The following is a 17,061-nucleotide window of genomic DNA, read 5'->3' as shown; positions in this document are numbered from 1 at the left end:
GGCTTCATGTCTGATACTCGATGCATCCCCTTCCCTTGCACAAGGGAATCGATGCATCACCTCCCCTGAGAGCAAGGAATCGACGCATCACCTCCTCTGCACTGTAGCAATGAATTGACGCTTCACATCCTCTGCACCGCAAGAAATCAACGCATCACCTCCTCTGAGAGTAAGACATCGATGCATTGCTTTCTGTTTCGCACCTCATCTCCCCTGCGCCTGATTCTGTCTATTGATTTTGTCGCATCCTAGGTACATTGCATTAAAAAGTGAAGCAGCCATAGTTTTCTATGAACTGAACTATCTGGAAACTTTTAAAGTGATATCTTTACTTATGTATGTTAGATTTTTGTCGTTTTGGTATTATTTTAACCAGATATAGATTGGCTATTTTTCTAAACTAGTGTGGTGTCTACTTGTAGTGTATTCACTGTGTTACTATGTGTATTTTGTACAAATGCTTTACACATTGCCTCCGAGATAAGCCTGACGGCTCGTGCCAAGCTACCACAGAAGTGAGCAGGGGTAATTTTAGCCGTGTAATCCCATTACCCTGACTAGAAAGAAGAGTCCCTACTTAGACAGAATATATCTGAAAGGAATTTAGCCTGTACTTCCATCCGACACAGCTCAGGAAAACCTCACTTTTCAGATTAGCAGAGGAAGGAGCTTGGAAATCCTCGATTAAGGACTGAGAAGCATAAACACCCTCATTTTCAGACTTCCAAGGACCCCTTCAACGTATAAATAAAGAAGGAGATGCAGTGGGGGAGGAGCCACTACTAAGAACTGCAGAGCCCGTGAAGCCGCCGGATAAGCAAGTGGACAAAGTTGGGCCTCACTAAACACCACTAACTAAAATAAATAGTACCCCAGCAACTACAGTAAAACAAAACAAATGCATGCCTGAAATCCTTGAGGGCGCAGTGGCTACCCTCCCCAGCCCCACAGTAGATTGGGCACACAGGGAGAAAACAAGCATTGGCAAAACCAATATGTCGCGCCCATGTGAGAGCTATTGGCTTTACCAATCGGATGAGAGGATTTGGAGGGGATAGTAGGAGGGTGAGTGTGAGTAGGCGAGTGTGTAATAGTGGATGGCACCCAAAAAAGGAAAGTAGAAAAAAGGAAGCTTTGTAGTGTTTTTTGTGCAATCGTGGCTCTAACTTCTCTGAATCAATACAGCCAGCTCATGGATAAAGGGCAAAGTCTGAAACTTCTAAATTTAGTGCAAACTGCTGTGGGCTCTGAGGCCACCAAGCTATTTTACCCAGCAATGGAATTAAAACAGAGGGAAAAATCAGATGCGAGGGGGCAGGGGGGGTGCTATATGAATGAGGTCTTTTGTCCACTGCAGAACACCAGAATGCTCTGTGCTCTGAGTAGGAAGAGAAGGAACAAGAAAGTCTGCTTTGCTGTAATTGCAATGAATCTAAAAAAGCATCATGAACATGCTTTCCTCCACAGGCCATCCTCACACAAAAAAAGATGTCTGCAGCTTCTCACTCGAACAGCACCATGGCCCTGCTAGTGTGAGCTCTGCTATTCTGAGAAAAAAATAAGAAATTTACAAACTTTACATACCACTTAAAGACAGAAAACAAATAAATATTCAAAATAGCTTTAAAAAGCCAAAACATGCTGCAAACAGAAAAACAAGTAATAGCTATAAAACCTTGCAGAAGCAGACAGAAAATAACGATTTACAGACGACAAATGAACACAGAAAGCAAAGAAATAATTGCATACAGAAGTAAATAATGCAGATAGGTGCTGCCGACAGAGAGGAAAGAAATATTAGATAATGTCTTTAAAAGCCAATGTGCATTGCCTTGTAAGAGTGGGCAGAGAAGAGAGTTTGTGGAGTTTTACAACTCCATGCGCCACTTGCAGAGCGAAGTTTCGCAAGTACTTCGCATCCGCAGAGGAGCAAGGTTTCCAGTCGCCTTCCTCAATCAAAATAACGCATTTTGTTTGATCCGATCATGGCATCTCCTCACAACAGGCTCGGTCTTCATCCATTCTGACATGCGCAGTTCTAGCCGTCACCCACACTTGGGACTCCAAGCCTGAGGCTTCTGAGAGGAGGCAGCGCAGTGTGCAGCAGGAGGAAGAGGGCAGAGGAGGAGACGAGGAGGCTAAAGGTCTGGCGGGCTGTGCCGCCATGAATGACCAGTACCACGAGAAGGCAAGGTAACCTGCATAAACCCAGGGGCTGCGCTTGTATCTGGTGTATCTTGTGGAGATTTATTGTGCCTGTGTGGTTTGTGCTCCGCAGCCCGTCCCTTTCTTGCGGTATTTTTGCCAGATGTCAACTGCCAAACCACACACAGTGAACACGGACCAATGTCCATACAACGGACTACCTGCAATGGCCAGAACGATATCCATGCTTCACGCGGGATATCACAGCCATTATGAGGGCCTCAATCTATTGGATTAGGCAGGGAAGTCCAGGATTGACTTGGCCATGCCTATTTAAGTCCTGTAACAAAGAGATGATAACTTTAAAGAAGTAATTGGAACTCTCTTCCACTCTCACTAAGGTCTAACCCCACTCTCCCGCTCAAAGAACTGAAAACATTCTTATTTAGAAATTAACCCCCTCCTCATCCTCCTCTCCCCCCCTCCCCCTCAGAGCTCCTTTTCTACTATCAGCGATTGGACGCCCTCGGGCAGCAGTCGCGCTCTACAAAACCCCTTCACTTCACTTCACAATTGCTCAATTAATTTTTAGCTCAATAGCACCATTTACTGGCAATAGAATACATAGTTCATATTTTATGAGCAAAGGCTGCATCGATTCAAGGAAGGTCTGCAATCATTAAATCACCCCGCCAGGCCATGGAATCTCCCAGATTTTTGTTGGTGCCTCCACTGGCTATGCCCAGCCTTACTGCCTTGCAGTTGCATGCTGAGAGCATAATAATATTAACAAGAGGTTTACCGATGACACATAAACAAAGGCTAGGCTTCCAGAAACACCAGCAGAAAGCAAAGAAAAAATGGTGCCAAAAAACGATCCTCTAAGCCAAAAAGTGTAAGCCTACAAGTAATTAGTCCATGCTCTGTGGGAGGGACCAACACATGAAAGGAGGGACATGTACAAGCGAATGACCACATACAATCACAGATTTTCAAATGACATTCGGAATAATAATTAAAAAGCAATTGACGGGCTGCAAGCCCACAGAGTGTATACAACATGTCTCGAAGACCTTAGGTGAGGCTTGGTTTTTATGACCTTTTCTCTTTTATCCATTTCATAGTAAGGGAAGAACCAGCTTGACAGTAGTAGATAGAATCAGTGTAAAGGCACACTCACTCCACCTAAGTCAGGAAAGGGATGAGGAATTGAAGAAGAGGAGGTAATGTAAATTACAGAGATGTACGGTGCCTGCTGAGTCACATCCATCCACCAACTCCATTCAAGTAGAGTGTTCATTTGTAACCTGCTCCTCGAATACAGCACTAACCATTGGGCAGGTCGTGAGTAAATTATGAACTATAGTCAGGGCCACTGGAATTATGTGATTGTGCAGTGATTTTTTAATAGTTATAGATTTGCACATTTGCTGCATAATCCTGCCATTTGCTGTATAATCTGCAGATTTCAACAACAAAAAGTATGTTCCTAGCTTAAATGGTTCAAAAGCTACTAAAACGTAGTGAAACGTTGTTGTGCAGTGGTAGGCCATTTGCTTAGGTTGACTGGTCACCTTTCTGTTGAATATGACTATATTTGGGTGTTCAACTGCTACTAATAAGGGGCAAACAATGCTCAGATAGTGTTAACAAGTTAAAAAATGACCAAATATTGAAGTAATACCATCACAAAAGATTTTGCATTATTTGCCTATTCTTGGCGCATAATTTGCTCAACCCTGCCATGTAACTTGAGCCTTCGCTGCCACATAATTTCAGTGGCCCTGTCTATAAGTAGTAAGAACAGAATTTCTCACATCTGTGCTTTTAATGTCGTTCCATTATGAATGACACGTTGAGTGTTTCTTTCTCCACCAGGGAAGATAAGATGTCAAGTCAAGTCAAGTCAAGTCAAAGGATTTATATAGCGCACTACATACCCGGAGGGTTTCAAGGCGCTTAGAAAGGGGAGGAGAATTACTTGTCAAATATCCACGTTTTAAGTTGCTTTCTGAATGCTAGGTGGTTCTGGGTAAGGCGGAGGTAAGCGGGGAGAGAGTTCCATGTTTTAGCAGCCAGGTATGAAAAGGATCTGCCTCCCATGGTGATCTTGTTGATGCGAGGTACAGTGGCGAGGGCTTGGCTGGAAGAACGTAGTTGGCGGGAGGGGGTGTAGAAGGACAGTCGAGAGTTGAGGCATTGTGGACCGATGTCGTAGAGTGATTTGTGTGCGTGGGTAAGCAGTCGGAAAGTGATCCTCTTATTGACGGGTAGCCAGTGGAGGTCTTTAAGGTGATCAGAGATGTGATCGTTGCGTGGGATGTCTAATATGAGTCTGGCTGAGGCGTTTTGGATTCGTTGGAGTTTCTTCTGGAGTTTTGCGGTAGTACCTGCGTAGAGGGTGTTTCCGTAGTCCAGTCGGCTCGTGACCAGAGCGTGGGTGACTATTTTCCTTGTTTCGGAGGGGATCCAGCGAAATGTTTTTCTGAGCATGTGAAGAATGTTGAAGCAGGAGGAGGATACGGCGCTGACTTGTCTGTTCATTGAGAGTGAAGAATCCAGGATGACGCCTAGGTTTCGTGCGTGGTCAGTCGGGATGGGTGCTTTTCCGAGGGCTTCCGGCCACCAGGAGTTGTCCCATGCAGAGGGGGATGTACCTAAGATGAGGACTTCTGTTTTGTCTGAGTTCAGTTTCAGACGGCTTTGTTTCATCCATTCGGCAACTTCTTTCATTCCTTCGTGTAGGTTGGTTTTGGCGGTGCTGGGGTCATTGGTGAGGGAAAGGATCAGTTGGGTGTCATCCGCGTACGAGATGATGTTGAGGTTGTGTTGGCGTGCGATGGCCGCGAGGGGGCTCATGTATACATTGAAGAGGGTGGGACTGAGTGAGGATCCTTGTGGTACGCCGCAGATGACTTCAGAGGCCTTGGACTTGAATGGTGGAAGGCGGACTCTCTGGGTTCTTCCGGTGAGGAACGAGGTGATCCATTTAAGTGCTTTTCCTTGGATTCCGATGTTATTGAGGCGTTGTAAAAGGGTGCTGTGGCAGACTGTGTCGAATGCTGCAGAGAGGTCGAGGAGGATGAGGGCGACTGTGTCTCCATTGTCCAGTAGAGTTCGGATGTCGTCTGTTGCTGCGATGAGGGCGGTCTCAGTGCTGTGTTTTGCTCGAAAGCCAGATTGTGAGGGGTCGAGGGATTTGTTGGCTTCGAGGAAGGCGGCGAGCTGGTTGTTGACAGCTTTCTCGATGACTTTGGCCGGGAATGGAAGAAGCGAGATGGGGCGGTAATTTTTGAGTTCGGTGGGGTCCGCTGTGGGTTTTTTCAGAAGGGCGGTGAGTTCAGCGTGTTTCCAGTCTTCCGGGAAGGTGGCGGAGTTGAAGGAGCAGTTGATGACGTCTCGGAGGTGCGGTGCTATGGCGGAGTCAGCTTTGTTGAAGATGTGGTGAGGGCATGGGTCTGTGGGGGATCCTGAGTGGATGGAATTCATCAGGCGGATGGTGTCCTCAGTGGAGATTGGGTTCCAGACGTTAAGGGTGTTCACGGGGGGATGATGATCAGCAGATGGTAGGGTGGGTTGGTTTCCGGGTTGGTTGTCAAAGCTGTTGTGGATGTCTGCAATCTTGTTGTAGAAGAATGAGGCTAGGGAGTCGCAGAGGGTTTGAGAGGGGGTGATGTCGTTGGAGTTGGCCGAGGGATTGGAAAATTCCTTGACGATGTTGAAAAGTTCCTTGCGTTTGTGAGCGTTGTTGTCGAGTCGATCCTTGAATGCTGTTTTCTTGGCTTTTCGGATTAGTTGGTGGTGAGTGCGGGTGGCGTTTTTGAAGGCGTCCTTGGTGCTGGTGGTTGGGTCTTTTTTCCAGGCCTTTTCAAGGGAGCGGCAGAGTTTCTTGGACTTCTTGAGATCATCGTTGAACCATGAGGCCTTCTTGCTGCCAGGTTTGTTTTGACGTTTTTTCAGTGGTGCTAAGGTGTCAGCGGTGTTGGATAACCATAGGGTGAGGTTGGCGGCGGCTTCGTTAGCGTTGGAAGAGGGGGCTGGGGTGTGTTGAAGGAGCGATGCGGAGATTTGGTCCGTGGTGATTTTGTTCCAGTTCCTTTGCAGGGTAGGTTGGAGGTGGATGCTGGGTTTTGGATTGTTGTAGGTGAAGTGAACACAGCTGTGGTCAGTCCAGAGGAGGTCCGTAGTGTGGCTGAAGGAGACATGGTTGCTGGATGTGAAGATGGGGTCGAGTGTGTGACCTGCGATGTGGGTGGGGGAAGTGACTAGTTGTTTAAGTCCGAGGTTGGCGAGGTTGTCCACGAGGGTGGCGGTGTTGCGATCGTTGATCTTTTCGAGGTGAAAGTTGAGGTCTCCCAGAAGGATGTAGTTGAGAGAGCGCAATTTGAATAAAACGTATATCCGAGTCATATTTACAAGCATATCGTATAAACGTCGGAATGAAATGTATATCGAACGTGAAGTTGACGCTTATAGCATAAAGTTAACAGATGTGACCAAAGTAATATAGGAAACATAACTGTATTTACTCTTGAAAATGCATTAGATTTAGAAGGCCCGTATACGTAGTGGGCTAATGTAGAAATGTGTAGAAATGCTCACGAACAGAAGAACGTGCAAAGTAGAATTCATGTACGTGTGTAACTTTAAATGCAGAAACGGCGAGAAATGTAACATGGAGAAATGTGCAGAGAGCATATATATAACGATGTAACAAATGAGAATATAAAGTTATATTCTACGTAATTTGTATTCTATGTAAAATGTATTCGCATATAAGCAAGGGATTTGCTAAATGCGATCATATATAAATGTATGTTAAAGGTTATACTGTGTAGAAGAAGTTTGTAGGAATGTTAGAAGAGTTTTAGGTCATTTGTGATTATAACCTGACTGACCAAGGGTTCGCAGGAGTGTAGTCCGCTGTTGGTAATTTAGTGGGCTCATAGGAGTCGTGAATAGCCTTCACTTGAATGTGCGAGCCAAAGAGTCTAGTTCTTGTTAGATTTAAGGTGACAAATGTCGGACGAAGTTTATTGCCTAAACATGAGAGGAGACGCTTGGAATTTGAGTCTTGTTTTGAAATGACCATTCACAAGACCAAGAAAGGTTACATATATAGTCGTAAAGAGTAAAGTTCTGATAAGGTGATAGATTTTGCTCCGAAAGTGTCAAAGGTAAAGTCAAATGAAGTCACCAGCAAGAAGACGAAGATGGCGTCTAAGGAGAAAGGTCAACTTAACGGACGACGCGAAGAGACGAAGCCATGGAAAGAGCTAGAAAATGACATCATGGGGAAAGTCCGTGGTGGGCGTCGAAGGGGCGTTCCACCCACACTGTGATTGTGTATTTTAGGGACAGCACCCCGGGGAGAAGATAGCGAAGGCGAGGGCAAGAGCTCAGCGAGAACAGCGAGAGCGAAGTTAGGAAGAGCAGATGACTTGAGCAGATGCGCTGAGAGAGATCAGAGCGCAAGAGAGCAGTAGGCCGAGGACCCTTAGAGATCGGATGGGTAGGCAGAGAGGGTACTGCTTCTTAAACTTAAGTTACCTTTAGAGGCTAAGAGAGTTTGAACTTCTTAGGGAGTCAAACTGCTGACACCTTTTTAGGGTACTAGAAACTTGCGAAGTAGGGATGTCACCTAGTATAGAGTAGGGACAGATTTAACTTGTATTTCTTTCTTTTGTAGATGACGCAACAGAACCACATCATATCTATGCTTTTAATTTGTTGATTCTGGAGCTGACTTTAATTGTATTCGTTTATAGTTTAAGGTTCTTTAGGGAATACATGTTCCTTCTAGTTCCTGTATATTTGCTGAATTTTATCCTGAGAAGATTGTATTTGCAACTTTTCTTAATTTTATATTAAACCTTTTAAGCTTTATCAGTCGTAAGTGGTTCTTCAGAGTTGCGTCAGTCTATGGGGTTTATCTAACCTATGCAGGGGTTGTCTTTTACTCAATGACAGATAACAACCGATCCAAAATTGACGAATGAGATAAGTTATCAAATTGATCATAAAAGATATTAAAATCTCATTCCCCGCATAGTCTTTGGAGGGGAGCGCGTGTGGAGTGATGAAGTCCGTGATGTCTTCACTGAATTTTCCGCGGGGTCCTGGTGGTCTGTAGAGGAGGGTGCCTCTGAGTGTGTTCTTGGGGTCGATGTGGATCTGGAAGTGAAGGTGTTCGGAGTTAGCGAGGTTGGCGTCAGAGCTGGTAGAGATGCGGATTGATTTCTTATGGACGATGGCGATTCCTCCTCCTGTGTGGCTGGTGCGGTCCTTGCGAGTGATCTTATAGTCTTCAGGGATGGCAATGGTGATGTCTGGTGCAGAGGAAGCATTCATCCATGTTTCCGTAAGGAAGGCGATGTCCGGAGAAGTGGTGTCTAGTAGGTTCCATAGGTCAATGGCGTGCCTGTGGACTGATCGGGTGTTGAGAAGGATGCATTGTAGGTGGTTGGGGTCGGGGATCTGTGGTGTGGTCGTAGCGGAGATGTTGTCGGTGCCGCAGAATTTGCAGGAGAAGCAGGAGAAAGGTCCATGGGTTTGTCCAGGGGCGGCTTGGACGCAGTTGGGAACGCGACCGGGGTTAAGGGCTAGGAGGGTTGCGGCATCGTAGGAAATGCGGGAGGGCTGGGTAGCGCGAGGGGCAGGGGGTATGGCGCTGGGCGCGGTCCAGGCGCGGACGGGCGTAGACGGGCTTACCTTTGGCGCACCTTCGGCGCGGATTGGGCGCGGTCGCTGCGCGTAAACGCTGCGCGCGGGAACTACTGTCATATATGGATAGTGGAGGGGGAGGGGCGAGGGCGACTCAGCTGGGAGGCGGGGCGGGCTTACCAAGAGAACAACAACCAACAAAATGGAGGAGGGGGGAGCACAACAGAGCGCTTGGGGACAACGCGCTAAGCAGCTGAAAAGTGTAATTCAAAGCCAATGCGCGTTATATTCAAAGCGGCAGCCAGGCAGAGCAATACGAGGCACAGAGGAGGCAAAATACACAGAAGCGCTGCAATAACGATACCAGTCCACGCCAGGGAGCACTGGGAGCGACCACTCCGGCCTGAGCGAAGAGCGAGTCACAGCGCTTCCAGGTAGGAAGGCGCAGATTGTATCCTGTGGGAGGGCGACTCAGCTGGGAGGCGGGGCGGGCTTACCAAGAGAACAACAACCAACAAAATGGAGGAGGGGGGAGCACAACAGAGCGCTTGGGGACAACGCGCTAAGCAGCTGAAAAGTGCAATTCAAAGCCAATGCGCGTTATATTCAAAGCGGCAGCCAGGCAGAGCAATACGAGGCACAGAGGAGGCAAAATACACAGAAGCGCTGCAATAACGATACCAGTCCACGCCAGGGAGCACTGGGAGCGACCACTCCGGCCTGAGCGAAGAGCGAGTCACAGCGCTTCCAGGTAGGAAGGCGCAGATTGTATCCTGTGGGAGGGCGACTCAGCTGGGAGGCGGGGCGGGCTTACCAAGAGAACAACAACCAACAAAATGGAGGAGGGGGGAGCACAACAGAGCGCTTGGGGACAACGCGCTAAGCAGCTGAAAAGTGCAATTCAAAGCCAATGCGCGTTATATTCAAAGCGGCAGCCAGGCAGAGCAATACGAGGCACAGAGGAGGCAAAATACACAGAAGCGCTGCAATAACGATACCAGTCCACGCCAGGGAGCACTGGGAGCGACCACTCCCAAGCACAAGCAGAGGTTTGGTACTTTTCTCCTTGGTGCAGATTTCAAACTTTCTAATCAGTTTCACAAAAGCCTGCAGATATACAATCACAAACAATCCATTTATTCCATTAGCATTACTCCTGAAAGCATGTCAGTGTTCTCATATTTCAGCATAAAGGGCTAGATGTAGGTAGCTAAATACCGGTCGGCAACGGCCGAAAATCGGTAATTATCCCATTACCGACCGGTATTTAGCCTTTTCAAATGTAGTAGGCAGGTTTTAAGGATTCAGTAATTTACTGATTCCTTATGGAATCAGTAAATTACCGAATCCTTAAAAGCTATGTAGTAGGCACTCAAGTGAGTGCATGTTAGTTTTAAGGATTCGTTATTTACCACCAACTACAGGTTGGTGGTAAATACCGAATACCTTACATAAAGCATTTTTTTGCTTTTTTGTCAGTGCCATGTGGCAGACATAAGGGCATGTCTGTGCGCCACATGTGCACACATGCACGATTCAGGGGTGCAACAGCGTGTCAATGTGCCACCCTGCCACCCTTGAATATGCTTCCCCTATTACCGATTCGGAATTTACCGAATCGGTAATAGTGAATGGCTTCCCATTAATTCCTATAGGCCTCCAGGCCCATAGGAATGAATGGGAAGGTGATTCCTTATTACCGAATCGGTATTACCTATTCGGTAATAAGGAATATTACCGAATTGGTAAATTTTACCGAATTATTACCTACATCACATTTACCGATTCTTAAATACTGAATCTGTAAATTTCAGTATTTAAGACTCAGTAAATTGTGATTACCTACATCTAGCCCATAGTGATTAATTCTGTTCACAAACAGGAAGTTCTGCTTGGAATGCCGCTGAAACCACTGGCTCAATCTTCAGAACCTTTTTCGGGTGGCCGTCCTTTAACGTGCATTTTCCAGGGACAGCCTTAGTGAAGTGATGCCCCTTACTGCTGGGCTGCACTGAAAGTGTGTTCAAGATAGACATTAGGCTTGGCCTCACTTAAAGCACCCCTGGGGGTTGCAGCTCCACTCCTCTCACCCATAGAGATCATCTGCACAGAGGCATTGCTTCAGGACGTCCAATCCCTATGCACCCATTTGCTAACAAAGTCTTCATTGAATTTGTAAAAGGAGCCCTTTCACCATCCCCACACTCACACCAGTGGTTGCATCTCCTCCCTTCCGCCACTGGAATGCTGACCATGCACTTCCACTGTCTGGGGAGCAATCCTGCCCTTCCATCTGGTGCGGATGCAAACCAGAGGCGTTGGAATGGATCCCACGCTGCTTTGTAATAATGCTGTCAGCCAAGCCTGAGGATGAACACCAGAAGACATCCCCTGCAGCATCTGCAGAATCTCCTACTTCTTACAATGATCTTGAAGTCACTGCTTCCTCTGAGTGCAGTCTAAAGCTCTTGATATTCCTCGACAGATGTGCCAGCCATCACATTTCAACTCTTGAGCTGATCACCTGGCCCGGCTGGATCGGTGGCCTAGCATTAGCCCAGCAGCGGACAGATGGTTTTCTCAATTCTAGTACCTATCAAAAATACCTAAAATAGCCCAATCTTCACAAGTAAATAATTGTATTTCTCTCTACCTAGTTGCATCCTCAAACTGAAAGGTGTGTCATATGTATTATGTACATTCCCCTACATCCAGCATGAAAAACTCACCTTTAATTGAAACTTCTGATTCTTGGCTATCTTTCAAATGTCCCTCTCGTTCCCTTCCAACCGCTAAACACCTCCTATCTCGGAGCGCAACTGGCTCTGCCTCGTGCCCTATTCTTTTTACTCCCCAATTCTTATTTCTGCCCTAATATTTATGATTGTCCCACAACTCATTTACAAGATTACAATCTCCCCTCCTTCCTCTGAAAGTCAAACCAATGCAACCTACAATCCCTCATCTCCTCTCAATTATCGATTAATCCCACCAAACAGGTGCATGCGCTCGCATAACCCCCACTAATAACCACAACTAACCTCCTATTCACTTATTCCACCATAAACAAAATAGAATGACTGGACAGAAGCGTTTCCTAGAGTGAAAAAGACTACCCCCAATAACTAACAGTAACTGATAACACTGGACAAATCACTAGCCCTGGATACCGGAGAAGCATGCAGACCACGTTAAGCACATCAACGCTTTACAAATACAGTTACAATTACAATAGTTTCTAAAAGTGTGATATTGAAATTCTGTGTATTTTGATACAGCAGATCTGGTTGTATGAAGCTTTACACACTCAAGCAGTTTTGTTAGGGGAGGGACACTATTGCTGGACTGGCTTACTTACAATTGAAAACGTAAGACAAAATCCTAACTGAAGTCTGTCTTAAGTCTGTCTTAAGTCTGTCTTAAGTGTGTCTTAAGCCTTTCTTAAGTTTGTGTTAAGTCTGTCTTAAATCTGTTTTAAGTTTGTCTTAAGTCAAACTTAAGACAAAATCCTAACTTTACCTCTACTAAATGCCTTCTGTGAATACCAAAAGTAGTAAGTTTAGGATTTTGTCTTAAGTTAGTTCTGTGAATCTGCCCCAAAGCCTATATTTCTAAACCAATACACCAGGTTTTCAATTGTAAGTAAGCCATTCCAGCAATAGTATCCCTCCCAAAACAAAATTCATAAGTTAATTAAAAAATGTAGGGCTAGACGTATGATTAGCTATTACATTTTTTTACCAAATTACAATTTCGAAATCGCTAACCCCAATGTATATTAGTGACTGTTATTCTTTTTTTAATTCAGTATGATTTGCATTTGCATTAAACCGATTTCCTAATTGTGATTTCCGAAAATTGCAAATTGGTATTTGGAAATCTCTGAATTGAGAAGGTGGCTTTCAGGAACATTATGATGACCTCACATTAAGGAAGAGCTTTCACACATGTTCCCCGAAGGAAAGAGGGAGTCAGGCTGTGTGCATCTGGTTTCCTGGACACCTTTTGGACCCTATTTGAGTTGCTTTGTCAACCTTATCCCATCAGGAGACAGAAAAGGAAGCTGGAGATGCAAAATAAAGTTGTAATTCAGTCGGAAGGGGCTGGAGATTCTCACGAAGTTACTGAAAGCCCCCCCAAAAATGGAAGGACATGCACTGCCAAATGAGTGCAGTTTTAGTGATGGAGAGTAGCAACGAGGAGATAAGACAGCTGTGGTACGATGACACGGTGCGCCCAGCACCTCCAGAACAAATGGTGGAAAATACCTTTGAGCCCGAAAGTTTAGTTTGTCTTTCAGAAATGAGCACTTCTGCACCTGCTTCCACTTTGAAGGGTAAGTTAGTAAATTTAAAAACATTTTTAACATGTGTTATTTTTTTTTTAAGTCATTGCTTACTATTATCGTTAATATTGCATACAGAAAAGCTCTGACAAAAGTGAGGTGGCCCTTTGGGATACACCACCTGCAGCAGCAATCACACCGCGGCAGCACCCAGAGGCTAAGAGGGTCAGTGAACATTATACAGGCACATGGGTGGGAATTGAATTGTTTCTGAGAGTGTCTCTAGATGAGGCTTAATTAAGATGAGATCTAATATAACTGCAATGCTCAACCTCAGCGGAATGAAGGCTGTTTCCACCTGGATGAAAAACAGCTGCCTCAAGCTCAACTCAGAGAAGACTGAAGTCCTCTTCTTGGGCTCCATCCCCTCCTCCTGGGACAAATCCTGGTGGCCTTCCACACAAGGAACCCCCTAAAGACCAGGCCTAAAACCTCAGCATCATCCTGGATTCCTCACTCTCCTTGAACCGCCAGAGCAAGGTTGTCTCATCCTCCTGCAATGCCAGCTCCGAAAGATCTTCAAATAGATCCCCTCCATATCCAGAAACACAGTAACCCAAACACTTGTCAGCAGCAGAATTGACTACTACAATGCAATCAACGCCGGCATCACCCAGAATCACAGCGAGAAATTGTAGAACATTCAGAAGGCCTCCGCCAGACTCATCCTGAACATCCCCTGCCACTGCCACATCACCATCCACCTGAGAGACCCCCACTGGCTCCCAGTCAACAAAAGAATCACCTTCAAGCTCCTCACACAAGCCGACAAAGCTCTACATAACGCGTGACCCAGGTATCTCAACTAATGCCTCACATTTCACGAACCCACCAGAAACATCCCCTCCACCCATCTGGGCCTGGCCACCATCTCAAACATCCGCAATACCTCATCCCTAGGAAGATCCTTCTTCTACCTCGCAGAAAAGACCTTGTACACCCTGCCTCTCTACCTCAGGCGATCACCGCCAGCGCCTCAATGCAGGAAGGACCTCAAGATCTGGCTCTTTGACTGAACCACAGCTCCTTTGATGGACCAGCAGCCCCCTCCCCCCCCCCCCATTGCCTTGAGACCCTTACGGGTGAGTAATCGCGCTCTACAAGCCAAATGATCAATTGATTGATTGAACATCTATTTGTCAATGATTTCTGTCTCTGTCTGTTGAGAAAGAGTAAGCCTGTCTCCTCCTCTTTATATGCAAACCAACCAGTAACCTTATCCTCGCCATAACGTACAAAGCAACCACCAAAGAAAACAGAGATGCATTCAGGGGTGGTTTATTTAGGATGCATCTGGTTACCATCTGTTTTGAGCTGGAGGTTACTAGCAGTGGCAGCTCCTCCGCAACGGCAGAGTAGTGTCACCCCACTACTTTTAATCAGTGCCAAGTAGAAACATAAAACTATAATAACTTATAGGTATTCTCATTTTATGCTTCATGTCCTGCCTCTTGGCGGGCGGGCTGTTGCTCTGATCTCTGAACAGGGTGGGAGGAGTTTTTTGCCCACTCCTGTGTGCCATGACTGTTTTGGTTGGCCCTCTTGGGTCGCCCAAACCAGTCATCCACACTTTTCCATTTCTCCATTCAGGCTGCATTGCACTTTGCATGGAGAACATGCCCACCGCCCAAGCCCCTTCCTGAGCGCCGTGTCATGACCAATAGCAACACTGCATTGCAGGGTTGTGATTGGCTTAGGGGATGGAGCCTGGCTGCCTGCTTCCTGTTCCTGGAGTCAGAGGCAGGAGAGCAGGAGCAGAGACCCGGGACCTAGCCTCAAGGTAAGTTTATTCTTATTTCCCCCCCACCCCCCCCCCCACCCCCCCTCGTGACATTACCCTGTGGCCCCCTTGTAATCCCTCCCCCCGCAAGCCCCCCTGCAATCGACGTGCACAAGCCATGTCAGTTGCAACAAGCATTTTGCGACCAGTTTCTGTTTGCAAATGCTTTGTAGACTTACATTGCCAGTCACTATCACGAAATTGCAAAATTCAAGTCACAATTTAATATCACTAAAATACCTGTTTGGCATTCATTCACTAAGTGAATGCCTTTAGTACATAAGAAAAGGCTGTGAAATCAGTCTCTTTGTGAACCTAACATTTTTCATACATCTAGCCATTAGCTTTAAATGCAACACAATGGGCGTACTCCCTATGGAACACAGTTGATGGGTTAAAAAAATTACAATTTCTGGAGAAATGACTAAATTTCATAGTGAATATTGCAGTGGAAATTCCTCCACTAAAGGAATACTAAGGTGGTGACAATACTACCAGTAAGTTATCCATTGGATTTACCTCTTCTGCAGACACCAGAGGATTTATCATCACCGCTGAATATCATACCTGACCCAAAAGTTTAGGTTACGTTCTATATTAAGACTGTACCCATATGCACTGCTTGCAGAAAAAAACTGAGAGAACTTGTTAGGTCTGGAATGAGCATGTAGCTTTCGACAAGGCCTATTGTTTGCTATTTAACCCTTTCGATGCTGATGACGAGCTCAGCTCGTCATGATGCACAGTTGAGCTGTGCTGATGACGAGCTGAGCTCGTCATGAATACATACTAAGAGCAATTTCCAGCACAGGGGGGGAAAACACCTAGCAGCCAAGGTGTTAATACTTGTTTTTGGACAGCCCCCTTCAGCTATTGGCTTGTTTGGGTCAGCCCCCTTTCAGCCATTGGCTTATTCGGCTCAACCCACTATCAGCAATTGGCTTATTTGGGTCACCCCCCTTTCAACCATTAGTTTATTTGGGCCAGCCCCCTTCAGCCATTGGCTTCTTTGAGTCAGCCCCCTTTCAACCATTGGCTTCTTTGGGTCAGCCCCCTTCAACCATTGGCTTCTTTGAGTCAGCCCCCTTTCAACCATTGGCTTATTTGAGTCAGCCCCCTTTCAACCATTGGCTTCTTTGGGTCAGCCCCCTTCAACCATTGGCTTCTTTGAGTCAGCCCCCTTTCAACCATTGGCTTATTTGAGTCAGCCCCTTCAGGCGCTGCTCTGAGGTAGCACCGATCACGGCCTGGACAAACCCAGAGGAGTATATATCTCTTACCTCATGCCATCGGCTGTTTGGCGTACGATTCTACTGTGTACAATCTGGATCTATTGTAATGCATAAGGGATCATTTTACATCTATGTCAAATACATTTCTTTCTCTCATACATGCCTTATTCACAAAGAGCAATCCTTTATTGTTTTTATTTTCTTTTACAGCAAGACACATTAATTCAATTTACCACCAAAGATATAAATTGCTTGGGACGATGATGTTCCGTTTCTTTATTCGGTTCCATAAAAGGAGCAATGCTTTGTTGTCTCGACCTACCACATTCAGCCCTGGGCTCCTGATAAGGTTCGGCCACCCAGCTCTTCCTCTGCTGCTCTTGCCTGTGCTGAAATATATAAACTTGGCCAGCCTGGGGCATTGGTAATGTCCATAGACTTGGCTTACAACTGACCTATTAGCTTTGCCAATGATGGTTGTTTGTAATGGTGTGTTTGATTCGAATTTGTGTGGACATCTTTTTCCATCCCTCTTCTTCTAGTTATTTGTGCACTTTAGGAATGAAATATCATTGCTTTCCAGCTGACTTAAGTGATTAGAAACCCCTCCGCTTCCTAAGAACCTCTACCTTGACCCATCCAAACACCAAACCAAGCCCGCGAGGAGACCCTCTGCCTTTACAATGACAGAAGATCCGTGTGTATGGATCACCTGAAGATTGAAAAACAAATGAAGATACCTGTGGCAGGAACTCGCCTCCTGATCAGACTAAGTTCTATAACTCAACAATTTTCAGAATAATTGGTGCTTAGAAGAAATAGTTAGAACTAGGGATTCCTAATATCCCAGAGTGTGATGATTCCTACGGAGACCGACACGTACTCACTATCCCATA

The sequence above is a fragment of the Lissotriton vulgaris genome, unplaced genomic scaffold (genome assembly GCF_964263255.1).
Source record: "Lissotriton vulgaris unplaced genomic scaffold, aLisVul1.2 SCAFFOLD_2262, whole genome shotgun sequence".
Taxonomy (NCBI): domain Eukaryota; kingdom Metazoa; phylum Chordata; class Amphibia; order Caudata; family Salamandridae; genus Lissotriton; species Lissotriton vulgaris.
The sequence above is the reverse complement of the archived record's forward strand: the minus strand, read 5'-3'. Positions refer to the sequence as shown.